Consider the following 14,804-nt stretch of genomic DNA (forward strand, 5'->3'; position numbering starts at 1 on the left):
TTTGTTTTCCCTCTCACTTCACGTAATGGTTTTTGTTTGTTTTTCAGATGAGTTTGCAATTGCTGAGTACAATGCTCCTTGCAGCAAAGGTAAGCAATTCACACTCCTTCAAAAGACAGTCAGAATTCCTTTGGCTTGTCCCTCAAATCTCCTTCATAAAATTGTGGCTAAATATTTTTCATAGAGATCATATTGCTCACACTGCATATTATTATAGAGAAACACGTTTATTGGAAAGGGCCACTGACTCTATCAAACCTCAGGCAGCTCATAGGATTGCATCCCGGGCAATTATCTGTAATAGATTTCATTTTCCACTGTACCAGTTGGGTTTCCTTAGGCACTATGCTACCCAGATCTAAGGGAAAGAATACTCTCTGCTCATGGAAACTGAAGCTCGTCTTAATTTTCTTTTTCTTTCCACTATCAGATCAAGGAAATGCTTGAAGACCACATGAATGAAAAGTGCTTTACTGGAGTTTCTGTTCTCAGGACTCCACAGAAGACAAGTGTTGTTTTTTGTTTTGGTTTGGTTTTTTATCTCTAAAGACTTGATGAATAAACTTTTTTCTGGTCAATCTCTATCCCTGTTTCTTCATTCATTCAATAAACATTTCCATATGATTCCCAATAGAATCCTGAGATAAAAATCAATAGCAATCAAGGGCTGAAGGACTTCGGAATATGAGAAATGTTACAGCAACAGTGGTCTGAGCAGGCTTCGTGCAGGGGTTGCAGGGAAAAGAACAAAGTATTGGGTTATGTACTAGGAGAGTGTAAGGTGTGTTTGGTTATGCAAATACCCTGAGAAAAAGCCAAAGAGTGGATTTTTATGAAAAAACAGAAGACTGACTTGACCAGAAAAGACTTTTCACATTAAAAAGAAGTAATGAAATACAAAGTTGAGTAGGTTATATCAGGAGGCAGCATAATTGATTGGGACATGACCTGAACTGGGAGTTATGTGTCCTAATTTAGATCCAAATCTGCCACTGACTGATAAGAGTGATCGGTCAGTTAACCTTAGGTCTCAAATTCAATATGGATGATGGACTGAAAATGTTGATGGGGTGGTACAAGCAAAGGCAAGTTTTCTCAGAAGAAAGAATATATATAACTCAAATCCCAAATAGGAGTATGATACTGAAGCATCTTTCTTCTGGAACTTTAAGCCAGAATGAAAGGATAGCCATAAAGTGAAGGAGATATTCAGGTGCAGAAATCAGAGGTTTTACAATATCTAGTCTCTCTCTCTCTCTCTCTGTCATTTTCTTTGCAGTAAGTATTGTAATTATTCATTACGTGGAAGGGGAGGCTGATGCTTCAGGAGTTTGTAGAGAAGTGGGCAGGAGGTTAACACAGGAGGATTCAGAGCCAAGAGATTCTCTAGAGGCAGTACTGGGAGTCTTAGTCATTTGGCATAAAATGAGTGTTTGGTTTGACATAAGGTAAATGTGGATGTTATAAGCTAAGAACTTGAAAGGACTTTGAAGTTCAAGCAATCCTTAGCTCTGTGTTTAGGCTGGGCAAAAATAAAAAACAGAAGCTATAACATACGATTTTTTTCTTTAGCCTGTTAATATGATGGATTACATTAATTAATTTTTGAATGTTGATTTAGCCTCGTATAACTGGAATAAATCCCACTTTGCGTTGTGTATAACTATTTTTACACATTTTTGGGTTTGATTTATTAACATTTTATCAAGGATTTTTGCATTTTTGTCATAAGCAATATTGGTCTGTACTTTTCCTTTCTTGTAAGATATTTCTCTAGTTTTAGTATTAGGGTAACGCTTATCTCATAGAATGAATTAGAAAGTGCTCCCTCTGTTTCTCTTTCCTGGATGAGATTGTAGAGAATTGGTATAATTTCTTTAAATGTTTGGTAAAATTCATCACTGAACACATTTGGGCCTGGTGCTTTCTGTTTTAGAAAGTTATTACGTATTCAATTTATTTAATAGATACAGACCTATTCATATTATCAGTTTCTTTATGTAGGTATTTTAGTAGAGCATGTCATTCAAGGAATTGGTTCATTTCATCTAAGTTATCAAATTTGCATATAGTTATTCCTTTATTCTTCTCTTTTTCCATAAAATCATGGAATCAGTTGTAATGTCCCCTCTTTCATATTAGTAATTTGTGTCCTTTCTCTTTTTTTCTTGGTTAGCCTAGCTAGAGTCTTATCAATTTTATTGATCTTTTCTAAGAACCACTTATGGTTTAGTTGATTTTCTCTATTGATTTTCTGTTTTTGATTTCATTGATTTCTGCTTTTTTTAATTATTTCTTTAAGAAATTATTCTTCTGCTTACTTTAGATTTATTTCTTTTTCAGATTTCCTAATGTGGAAAATTAGATTTTGATTCTAGAACTTTCTTTCTCATATATTCATTCAATGCTATAAAGTTTCCTCTAAGCAGTGTTTTTGCTACATCCCACAAATTTTAGTAACTTATATCTTCATTTTTATTTAGCTCAACATATTTTTCAATTTCTCTTAAGACTTCTTGTACGCATGTGTTATTTAGAAGTTTGTTATTCAATCTCCAAATATTCAGGGATTTTCTAGCTATCTTTCTGTTACTGACTTCTAATTTATTGCTACTGCTATCTTAGCACATACTTTGGATGGCTTCTATTCTTTTAGGTTTGTTTAGGTGTGTTTTGTTTACCGGGCTGTGGCCTATCTTTGTGCATGTTCCACGTGAGCTTGAGAATGAGTGCTGTTGTTGAATGAATATAGAGGTCAATTAGCTCTAGTTGATTGGTGATGCTGTTCAATTCAAATAAATTCTTGCTGATTTTCTTCCTGCTAGATCTGTCATTTACTTGTAAATTGATGTTGAAATCTCCAACTATAATAGCAGATTTGTATATTTTTCCTTGCAGTTCTGTCAGTTTTGGCCTCCGTGTATTTTGACACTCTGTTATTAGGTATACAAAAATGCAGTATTGTTATGTCTTCTTGAAGAAATGACCCCTTTATCAACATGTAATATCCCTCCATATCCTTGACAATTTTCCTTGCTCTGAAATGTGCTTTGTCTGAAATTGATATAACCATATCAGCCTTTTTATTATTATTATTATCATTAGTAGTAGTAGTAGTAGTAGTAGTAGTAGCGCTAGCTGGCATATTTTTCTCCATCCTTTACTTTTAATCTATGTCTTTATATTTACAGTGGGTTTGTTGTAGACAACATATAATTGGGTCTTCTTTTTTAATCCATTCTGATTGTCTCTGTCTTTTAATTGATGTACTTAGACCATTCACATTCAAATTGATTATTCATATATTTTTATTAATCTCCACCTTGTTTTAGCTGTTTTCTATTCATTGTCCTTATTTTTTCTCCTTTTTTTAACAAAAAAACCCTCTTTTCTGTCTTCTCAGGTTTTAATTGAATATTTCATGATTCCATTTTGTCTCATCTCTTAGCATATCAATTATACTTTTTTAACAAAAAAATATTTAGTGCTTGCCTAAAGATTTCAATATACATCTACAACTAATCTAAGTCCACCTTCGAAAATCACTTTGCTGCATCACAGACAGTACGTGTACCTCGTAACAGCATTCCCCATACCTCACTTTCATCGTTTATAGCATTCCTGTCATATAGTTCACTTATCCATAAGTTATAATCATCCAATATTTTGTTGCTACTAATATTTCAAACAAACTGTTCTGTTAGTAAAGAATATGAAAAATAAAAGACTTTATTTTACCTTCATCTATTCCTTCTGAAATGCTCTTCCTTTCTTTACATAGATCCAAGTTTCTGGCCTATCATTTTCCTTTTCTCTGAAGAACTTCTTTCAACATTTCTTACAAGGCAATAATTTCTCTCAATTTTTGTTCTTCTGAGAAGTCTCTATTTTCCTTCATTTTTGAAGGATAATTTACCTGGATACAGAATTCTATAATAAATTGATGAGTTTTTTTCTTTCAATACTTTAAATATTTTACTCCACTCTCCCCTTGCATGGTTTTTGAAGAGAAGTCCGCTATAATGCTTCTCCTTCTTCCTCCAGAGACAAGGTTTCCCTTTCCCCCTTTCCTAGCTTCTTTGAAGATTTTCTAATAGTCTTTGATTTTTTGCATTTTGAATTTGATATGCCTAGGTATAGATTTTTTGGTATTTATCCTGCTTGGTGTTCTCTGAACTTTCTCAGTCTGTGGTTTGGTGTCCATCAATAATTTTGGAAAATTCTCTATCATTATTACTTCAAGTACTCCTTTTGTTCCTTTCCCTTTTTTCTCCTCTGGTATTCCCATTACATGTATGTTACACCTTTTATAATTGTTACATGATTCTTGGATATTTTGTTCCATTTTTTTTTTTCAGGCTTTTTTATCTTTGACTTTTAGTTTGGAAAATTTTCACTTCTATTGACATATCTTCAAGCGCACTGATTTCTTTCTTCAGCCATGTCCAGCCTACAGATTAGCCCCATCAAAGGCATTCTTTATTTCTGTGACTGTACTTTTATTTCTAGCATTTCTTTCTTAGAGTTTTAATCTCTTTGCTTACATCACCCATTTCTTCTTGCATGTTGTCCGCTTTTTCCATTAGATCTCTTTGCATAGTAATCACGGTTATTTTAAATTGCCAATCTGATAATTCCAAAATCTCTGTCATATCTTAGTCTGGTTCTGCTACTTGCTTTGTGTCTTCAAAATATGGCTTTTTGTCTTTTAGCGAATCCTATAGTTTTTTGCTGAAATCTGGACATGATATATTGGGTAAAGGAAACTGAGGTAAATTGGTCTTTAGTGTGAGATTTTATGTTTATCTAGCTAGGAGTTTGGCTGTGTTTATTCTGCTATAGCTGTAAGTATCAGAAGCTGAAATGTCCTCTATTGCCCTTGTTTTTGTCTTTGGGTTTCCCCAGAGATTTCTTAATTAGGGTCTAAGCCTTGCAGTTCAGATGTAATTGCCTGTTATTGTACAGGAGCCCTTTTGATGTGGGGAGAAGGAACTAAAATCGTATGATTAGTATTAGGTATCAGTCCTTCAGTGAACCTGTGCTCCTGTTGCTTCTGTTAAAGGCTAGAAAAGGCTGAAGTTGAGTATTTTTCCTTCCTCTACCAAGATTGGGCTCTGGTAAAATAATTACCCTTGAAGCTAGGCTTTTGTTAAATAGAACAGAAGGTTCTGGATATATTTCGAAATGGCCACTGTTTCCCACCCCAGAAGCATGAGGAGAATTTTTCTCTGATCTTCACGGTGAGAACCTGGTGGGACTTCCAGAAGTCAAATTCACAAATGTGTGAGGGCCTTCTTAAGGCTGGGCCTCCAGGATATGTTATCTCTCAAGTTAATGCATGTTCAGTCTCCAGCAATTAGTCAATCACCCTTCAAGTTCTCCTACCCTGATGCTGGCTACAGTGGTGGTATCTGCTCTCACTACTCTGTGATTCTCTGTATCTACCTGTCTCTTCAGTTTTCTGAGTGGTAGTTTGCCCCATCACCTCAATTCTTGAATGAATCTAAGAAAAGCTGTTGATTTTCAGTATTTCAGTTTTTTCCTTGTGAGGATAGGAGTGGTGACTTCCAAGCTCTTTATATGTCATACCAGAAACTTGAAGTCCCTTAATATTTTTAAACATCTTTCTATGTTGCTATTTGTACATTTTGTATAGTGCTTCCAACTTCTGTGTAGTATTCCACTAAAATAATATGCCTGTACCAAAATTTGATTCATTCCTTTAGTGATGGATATCTATGATGTCTCTAATTTTGACTACCATAGACAATGATGCCCTGAATATCCTAATACATGTCTATTTATTGACTTGTGTGATAATTTCTCTGGATTATAGAGCCAGGACTGGAATTGTTGGATGAAAGGATATATACAAACTTAATTTCAGTATTCAGCAAGAATGTTTTCCAGAATATCTGTACCAGTCTATACTTCCTTCAGTAATACACAAACAGGTCCCATTTCCCCTATATCTTGCCAATATTTATCATTATGTAACTTTCTAATTTTTTTGTACTTTTTTAGAAAAAAGTCTTATTTCTTGATTGTTTTAATTTTTACTTCTCTGATTACTAGAGGGGTGAAGCATCTCTTCATGTTAGCCATTAGAATTTCTTCTGCTGCAAATTACCTATTCATATAATTTGTGTATGTTTCTTTTTTTGTATCTCATCAATTCTAAATTGCACATTTTTTCACACTTTAACATCCTTGAAATTGGAACACATTTTACAATGGATAATATCTGTTTCATTTATCAATTTCTGCATAATATACCATCCCAAAATCTAATCACTTAAAACAACAATGTAATTACATTTCAGTTTCATGAGTTGACTGGGCTTAGCTGGATGATTCTTCTCATGGTCCAGGCAAGGATCTCTTATGAAATTGTAGCCACACTGACAATCCCTTCAAAATAGGCCTTTCTCTACCTTGGAATGAGAATAATGGCACTGGATGATAATGCCAGTAAGTTTCTTAGAAGCCCTCTAATATAACAGAAAAGATCTAAGAGACGTGTCATTGGTATTTTTAGAAGACTTTTTCTCTAGCTGGGAGGGTTTAGGAGGCATCATCTCAAATCTTTCCAAGGTCTTAACCAAGGTCTACAGCTGTACGTTTAAAATCTTGACCCTGAGGACATACTTTTAGTGAAAGAGTCTGGATTTGATCTTTGTCTCGAGGTCACTTATTACTTCTATAGTCTTTTACTCAAAGAGAATGGGGATGAGAAATAGTTTTACTTTCAAATCTAAAAATCTGGCTCAGAAATGTTTCCTCCAGATTCTGCTTGAAAACTGAACAGTTGCTTCTTTAGTCCATCCCTATCTTTACCACATCACATGCAGCTAAAAGAAACTAGCTGGGCTCTCTGGGAGGCCAAGGCAGGAGGATTGTTTGAGCTCAGGGGTTCAAAACCAGCCTCAGCAAGAGCAAGATCCCGTCTCTACTAAAATTAGAAAGAAATTAATTGGACAACTAAAAATATATAGAAAAAATTAGCCAGGCATGGTGACGCACGCCTGTAGTCCCAGCTACTCAGGAGGCTGAGGCAGGAGGATCGCTTGAGCCCAGGAGTTTGAGGTTGCTATGAGCTAGGATGATGCCACAGCACTCTAGCCCGGACAACACAGTGAGACTCTGTCTCAAAAAAAAAAAGAAAAGAAACTAGCTGGTACATTCCACATGCTATCTGGATACTTTCTTAGGCTGTTTATCACAAGCTAAAGCACTGCCAAACTTTCTGCCCCTACATTACACAAGTTACCTTCTTTCCAGCTCCCAATAAAAATGTGTTCCTTGCCCTTCCAGCCTTTACTAAGAATATCTTGGAGGCCCCTCCAGATTCTTCTCACCACCTGGTCCCAAAGCCAATGCCACATGTTTTAGGATTTTATTAAATGATCGTTCCATTCATAGTACCAATCTTCGTTTTGGCTGATAAATTGCTGCATACAAACCACTCCAAAACAATTTCCATTTTATTATTTCTCATGGTTCTGTGAGTTGACTGGGCTAAGGCGAGTGGTCTCCCATGGGGTACCTCAAGCAATTAGATGGTAACTAGAACTGGCATCATCTGAAGGTTTGACTAGGATGCTGGGAGAGGCAGCTTGGCCTCTCTCCCTCTCCATCTAAACTCAAATCCTCTCTACCTGGTCTCTCCAGTAAGTAGGTGAACTTGTTACCTGACAAGTCAGAGATCCCAAGAACAAGTATTCCAAGATATGACAGTGGACGCTGCAAGGCTTCCTGTAACCTAGCTCCACAAGATACACAATATCAGTTCCACGGCACTCAATTGGTAAGGCGAGTTACAGGGCCAGACTGGATTCAAGAAGAAGGAAAATATACTCCAATTGTTGGTGGGCAGAATAACAAGGACACATTACAAAAGGTCCTGTGGCTCATCAAAATATGCATTTCAAATAGGTGCAGTTTATGGCACATCAATTATACCTCAATAAAATTGTTTATTTTTAAAGGACAAGTTGGATGGCAGATATACAAAGATACATATCTTTAGAAACAGTCTGCCACAGAATTTTAAATAATTGTTGGGTGTGCAGTGGTCACAAATTATTGTGGTCATTCCCTCTTCATGCATAAACTTGGTTGTTTTCCCATTGACATTTCCACTGAACAACTACTGTTTCTCAATGTTTCAGCCAATGAACCATTTAAGAACTGGTTGAAAAAGGAATTGGAATTCTGGTTGTTGTCTGAAGCCCTTCATTAACAACTTCTGGTAAGACCAAAAAAATGTCAGCGTGAAGACCAGCAGAATGGTTGTCAGCAGCATGGAAAATAGTCCCAGTGATAATAGTGAGACACTCTTTTAGCAAATGCCCCATGATGTCACAGACCACAGTATTACGTATAAAGGCATGGCATCTGAAAGCGATTCAGAAGAATTGCATTCTAAATAAAAATAAGTTTTAGGAATGTTTAATACCAGAGATGAAGACACGAGGGAGGTACAAAACAGAGAAGCTGGCTGATATTTCAAATATATCAATTGTTATTTCATGACAGAACAATAAATATTTGGGTTGAGCAATATTAAAATGTCCTTCTTGTAGATCCAAAACAGTCAAAAAGTGAAAACCTCCTGATTTCCAGCCTGATCTGTCCCAAAGAACACTGAGGAAAGATTTCCTGACTTGGAGAACCCAACACAGAAGACACTTAAACAGAAAAAGAGAGAGCATGGTATTCATCTGCCAAGATGAGGTGGAGGAAATTAAATTATATGCTATTGTTTAAGGACAGAAAAGGCCTAGGAACTTAGACTATGTTTGTGATTCTGTGACGATTGTGTGCCATATACTGAAATTATGTATATATGATTACGGACCATTTCGAAGCAATATTATAGCAGTGTTACCACCATCCAACTTCTCCTTTCTCTCTTTACTTCTCAGAAATTTTACTTTCCTGTAATTGAATGTCTCCTTTTTGTTAAGAATATGAAGTGTTTCTCGGTCTTGTGCTTAAGGCCTTTCAGCTGACTGAATCAGTCCTACTTAGATTATCGAGGATAATCTCCCTTACTTAAAGTCACCTGTTTATGGACTTTAATTACATCTATAAAATGCCTTCAAAGAAATATCTAGGTCAGTGTTTGATTGAATAACTGGGGACTATTGCCCAGTTATGGGGACTTGTTTCTCTTCTTTTGTTCTTTTCTTCACTAATTGGTCTCCTATTATTGATATTTCCACTTTTCTTTCTACTGAAAGTTATTTTTTTTTTCTTACTATCATTCTGGGAATAGTGTCCTTACCTGGTAATGACCTGAATACATTTCACAGGCAATCTTGCTAATCAAATTATCTATCTTGAACATGTGCGGTAACAAAGGGAATGATTTAATGGCCACTAATGAACCATTTGTATCTGAGTAAAGCAAAAATAATGCATAAATTTTTCTAGAATCCAGGTAATAAGAAAATGTTCTTTCCTCTAGTGATTGAAAAGAACAGACTTTACTCTTGATTGGATATTAAACAAACAAACAAACAAAAAGCCTGTGAGAGTGTCTGTAATCTCAGCACCCTCCGAAATGGCCTTGGACTGACTGCTTTCTCAACTGTCATTGACACTGTAGTCATTGGCTTTGACCAAAAGAGGGCAGTTAAATCCAAAAACGAGATAATGAGAGTAATGTGTAACAACATCAATTTTTAAAGTTGTGACATGGAAAAGGAGAAGAAACAGAGGAAGGGTAGTGGATAGGAGAATTTTTTAAGTGTTTTTCTAAAAAACATAAAATTACACATACAGAGACCAGATAAGTCCATTTTGTCAATCCTCAGCTTCTGGGTACAAATATTATTGCAGAAAATACTTTTTAATCATTCTACTTTTAAAGTCACCAGAGAAGGAAAATGCATTGTATCTCATTTTCTAGTATTTCACATATGCAGTTTAAGCTGGTTTTTTCTTTTGTTTTATTCTCAGTAAAAGCAAAGAGAAAGCACTAAAAGAAAAGACAAAAAGAAAAGATGTGGAAGTGAAGAAATAAGCTTGAATGTGACAACTGATATTGTATTCAGCAATCATGTACTTTATATGTGTGACCAACTTATTGAATGAGTGGAACTCATATTACAATCAGGAAAGAGCTTTCTTCTCCGTCCAGGGCCTTAAAACACACTGGCACACCTCCCTTCCTACTCCTGGATGACTTATCAGACAAATCATTTAGCTTTCCTAATAGAAATCCAGGCCACTAGCATAGCCTCATTTGATTACTTGAAAAATTTTAATCCGATCTAAATCAAAATGTCAGTCTTACAACCAATTCAAGTTTCCCTCTCCATACTGCCCTCACAAACCAGCAGTGGGGAAGAGAGGAAACCCTCCAGCCCCAACAGATAGAGGATTAGAAGGAAAGGGTGAAGTCTTTGTTGATCAGTACTGTCATTATCTAGCCCTCATTTTGTGTGCAAAACACTTGTGAGGGTCTCTCGACATACCAGCTTGGCTAGGCAATAGTCCCCAGTTATTCAATCAAACACTGACCTAGATATTTCTTTGAAGGCATTTTATAGATGTAATTAAAGTCCATAAACAGGTGACTTTAAGTAAGGGAGATTATCCTCGATAATCGAAGTAGGACTGATTCAATCAGCTGAAAGGCCTTAAGCACAGAGTTAAGGCTTTCCTGATGAAGAAGAATTTCTACCTATGGACAGCAGCTTCAGCCCCTGCTAGAGAAACCCTGGCTGCCTCGTGGATTTTGGACTTACTTAGCCCACAATTGCATGAGCCAATTCTTTGCAGCGAATCCTTTAATACAGTGATATATCACTTAATGATGGGGATACATTCTGAGAAATGCATCATTGCGTGAACATCAGAGACTGTACTTACACAAACCTGGATGGAACAGCCTACTACACACCTAAGCTATATGGAACAGCCTATTGCTTCTGGACTACAAATCTATACAGTTTGTTACTGTACTGAATACTGCAGGCGATCATAACACAATGGTAAGGATTTGTGTATCTAAACATATCTTAACAAAAAAAAGGTGCAGTAAAAATACGGCATAAAAGATAAAAAATGGTACACCTGTATAGGGCACTTACCACAAGTGGAGTTTACAGGACTGAAAGTTGCTCTGGGTGGGTCACTGAATGAATGGCAAGTCAATGTAAAGGCCTAGAACATGACTGTATACACTGCAGACTTTATAAACACCACATACTCAAGCAACACTAAGTTTATCTAAAAATAATTTCTTCAATTATAACCTTGGTTTACTGTAACATTTTTACTTTATGTTTCATTTTTTAAAATTTTTGACACCTAGTTTAAAACACAAACATATTGTACAGCTGTACAAAAATATTTCCCTTCTTTATATCCTTATTCTATGTGCTTTTTTTCTTTTTCTTTTTTTTTTTTACATTTTAAACTTTTTCATTAAATACTGAGACACAAACACACACATGAGCCTAGGCCTACACATGGTCAACATCATCAATATCACTGTCCTTCACCTCCACATCTTGTCTCCCTAGAAGTCTTCAGAGGAAATACTACCTATGGAGCTGTCATCTCCTATAACAGTGTCTCCTGCTGGGACACTGGCAGAGACCAAAAGCAGGCACTTTGAAGGAGGAGGGTGAGACAGGAATTTATGCTGTACAGGTTGGCTAAGTATATGCATATGTATTCAACAGGTTATAGCAGGAACTATGTAAACAAGCATGCATGTTACATATGTTCCATGTTCACTTCAGGGTAGAAACTTAACATTTAAATGTATTAAACTTAGGTGCTAAATGTCAAAAGGTGACACAGAGGACACAGCGGGATCCTGTGCACCGCCACTGTAAACTGGCCAGAACCAGCCCATGGTCAGCGGTCTCTTATCAGGGAGGAATGCCAGTCAGTTGTGTCAAAATCGCAAAAAGAGAGCGGAGTCCAGCTGTAGCATCAGGAGGTTGGTTGAAATCAGTGGTGGAACAAGCCTTTTGAAAGGGATGGTTTTCATTCACCTCTTATGAAAGTAAGTCTAATGGCGGTTAGTGAGGGAGGAGGTATAATGAGGTGTGTCCCACCTCCTGTCCATTGTGGCTGGGAACTCAGTTCTTAAAGTTTCTCTCTGGGGTCCCTTTGGCAAAGAGGCAGTCTCTTCAGTCGGTTGGGGGGCTTAGGATTTTATTTTTATTTCTCATTCTTCACCTTGCGGACAGTAGATCATGGAACATCTTAGCCTCCATAATTGCATGAGCCAACAACTTATACTAATGCTCTTGATTGATTGATAGGTAGACAGACTGACAGGTAGACAGATTGATAGATAGATCTAATTGGTTGTTTCTCTGGAGAACCCTGACTTATGCAGATTCTACCTAGAATTTTGTATCTTTAAGGAGCAAATACAAGCTACTGTAGTCTCTCAATAATGCCTTCTGCTTGCGGCTGTTTCTGAGTCTAGGGATATTTGATGAGTCCACGAGACTGTCAATGAATATCTATAGTGCTTAAAGTCTCCAGGAGCATTTGCAAATGTAATTACCACACTAATTTCAGTGTTTCACTGGCAGATGCCCCAATTTTCCATCCTTCTTGCTACAATACCAATTGTAGTTACTTTTGATGTTTCTATAATTGTGCCTTTCACTAGAGACCAATTGTCTTATACTCTCCCTTAATTAAGTTATAAGTTGTAGAAATTCAGGGTCTATGCCTATCTTCCTTACTAATATATCCCTAGCACCTATCATAGTGCTTGGCACCTAGTTGATGCTCATTAAATAGTTGCTGCATGAATAAGTGAGTTTTCAAGTTTTCAGCCCATTCATTTTCAGAAGAAAAGAGTACAGTCAGACACAGGTAGCTTTTCCCTGATTAACACTTTCTACTCTCCTCTTAGCCTTAAATAAATCTCCCGGAATGCATTCTATAGCCTTGAGAGAAACAAACTGGAGCAAAATAACAAACAGAAAACAAAAAATGCAGCCAACCTTCCAAAGGAGTCTAGCAGGAAACAGGAGCTGAAATTATCCCGGAAAAGTATAAATCTTCTCAAAAGTTAATAAAAATAATAAGCCCTACTAAAATATCCCTAGGAGTACAATCAATCTTATATTCACAATTATTTTTAAAGTCTTATTTTTAAAAACTATTTTATTTCAGAGTATTATGGGGGTACAAAAGTTTTGATTACATAAATTGCTTTTGTACAGTTTGAGTCAAAGTTGTAAGTGTGCCCATCACCCAGATAGCATGCATTGTGCCAGTTAGATGTGAATTTACTCATCCCCTCCTCCCCCATCTCACCTGCTTGATTTCTGATGAATGTGTTATTTCCACACATGCACATAAGTGTTGTTCGATTAGTTCCAATTTAATGATGAGTACACATGGTGTTTGTTTCCCATTCTTCTGACATTTCACTTAGAAGAATGGTCTCGAGCTCCATCCAGGTCAATACAGGAAGTTCACCATTTTTTTTTTTTTTTTTGAGACAGAGTCTTGCTCTGTTGCCCAGGCTAGAGTGCCGTGGCATCAGCCTAGCTCACAGCAACCTCAAACTCCTGGACTCAAGCGATCCTTCTGCCTCAGCCTCCCGAGTAGCTGGCATGCACCACCATGCCCAGCTAATTTTTATGTAAATATTTTTAGTAGTCCAGATCATTTCTTTCTATTTTTTAGTAGAGATGGGGGTCTTGGTCTTGCTCAGGCTGGTCTCAAACTGCTGACCTTGAGCAATCCAACCACCTCGGCCTCCCAGAGTGCTAGGATTATAGGCGTGAGCCACCGTGCCCGGCCTAGTTCACCATTTTTTATAACTGAGTAGTACTCCATGGTATACATCTGCCACATTTTATTAATCCACTCATGTATTGGTGGGCACTTGGGTTGTTTCCACATCTTTGCAATTGTGAATTATGCTGCTATAAACATTCATGTCATTTTTAAAAATGTCTTTTTTTCCTTTGGGTAAATACCCCGTAGTGGGATTGCTGGATCAAATAGTAGGTCTACTTTTAGCTCTTTGAGGTATTCCCATATTACTTACCATAGAGGTTGTACTAGTTTGCAGTCCCACCAGCAGTGTACGAGTGTTCCTATCTCTCCACATCTACACCAGCATTTGTTGTTTGGGGAATTTTTTTACAAAAGCCATTCTCACTGGAGTTAGGTGATATCTTATTGTGGTTTTGATTTGTATTTCCCTGATGATTAGAGATGTTAAGCATTTTTTCATACATTTGTTGGCCATTAATCTATCTTCTTTTGAAAGTTTCTGTTCATGTCTTTTGCCCATTTTTTAATGAGTTTGTTTGATTTTTTTCTTGCTGATTTGTTTGAGTTCTTTGTAGATTCTAGTTATCAGCCCTTTATTGATATATGGCATGCAAATATTTTCTCGCATTCTGTAGATTATTTGCTCTATTGATTGTTTCCTTGGCTGTGCAGAAGCTTTTTAATTTGATTAGGTCCCATTTATTTATTTTTGTTGTTGCTGTGATTGCTTTTGGAGTCTTCTTCATAAATTCTTCGCCTAGGTTGATATCTATAAGCGTTTTTCTAACATTTTCCTCTAGAATTCTTATACTTTCATTCCTTAGGTTTAAGTCTTTTATCCATCATGAATTAATTTTTGTGAGCAGTGAGAGGTGCTGTATCAGTCTTCTACATGTAGCTATCCAATTTTCCCAGCACCATTTATTGAATAGGGATGTTTTTCCCCAGTGTATGTTTTTGTCTGCTTTGTCAAAGATCAGATGGATATATGAGGATGGTTTTCTATCTGAGTCCTCTGTTCTTTTTTT

General features: G+C 36.6%; 1 long non-coding RNA gene across 1 annotated transcript; it reads left to right on the forward strand.

Annotated features, from left to right (window-relative positions):
- The first annotated feature begins 18 nt into the window (after positions 1-18).
- Positions 19-584, forward strand: LOC105805062. The gene is made up of 2 exons (XR_001137189.1): positions 19-89; positions 431-584. It is a non-coding gene; the product is annotated as an uncharacterized LOC105805062 (long non-coding RNA).
- The last annotated feature ends 14,220 nt before the right edge of the window (positions 585-14,804 follow it).

The sequence above is a fragment of the Propithecus coquereli genome, unplaced genomic scaffold, assembly GCF_000956105.1.
Source record: "Propithecus coquereli isolate 6110/MARCELLA unplaced genomic scaffold, Pcoq_1.0 Scaffold124, whole genome shotgun sequence".
In the NCBI taxonomy this organism is placed as follows: domain Eukaryota; kingdom Metazoa; phylum Chordata; class Mammalia; order Primates; family Indriidae; genus Propithecus; species Propithecus coquereli.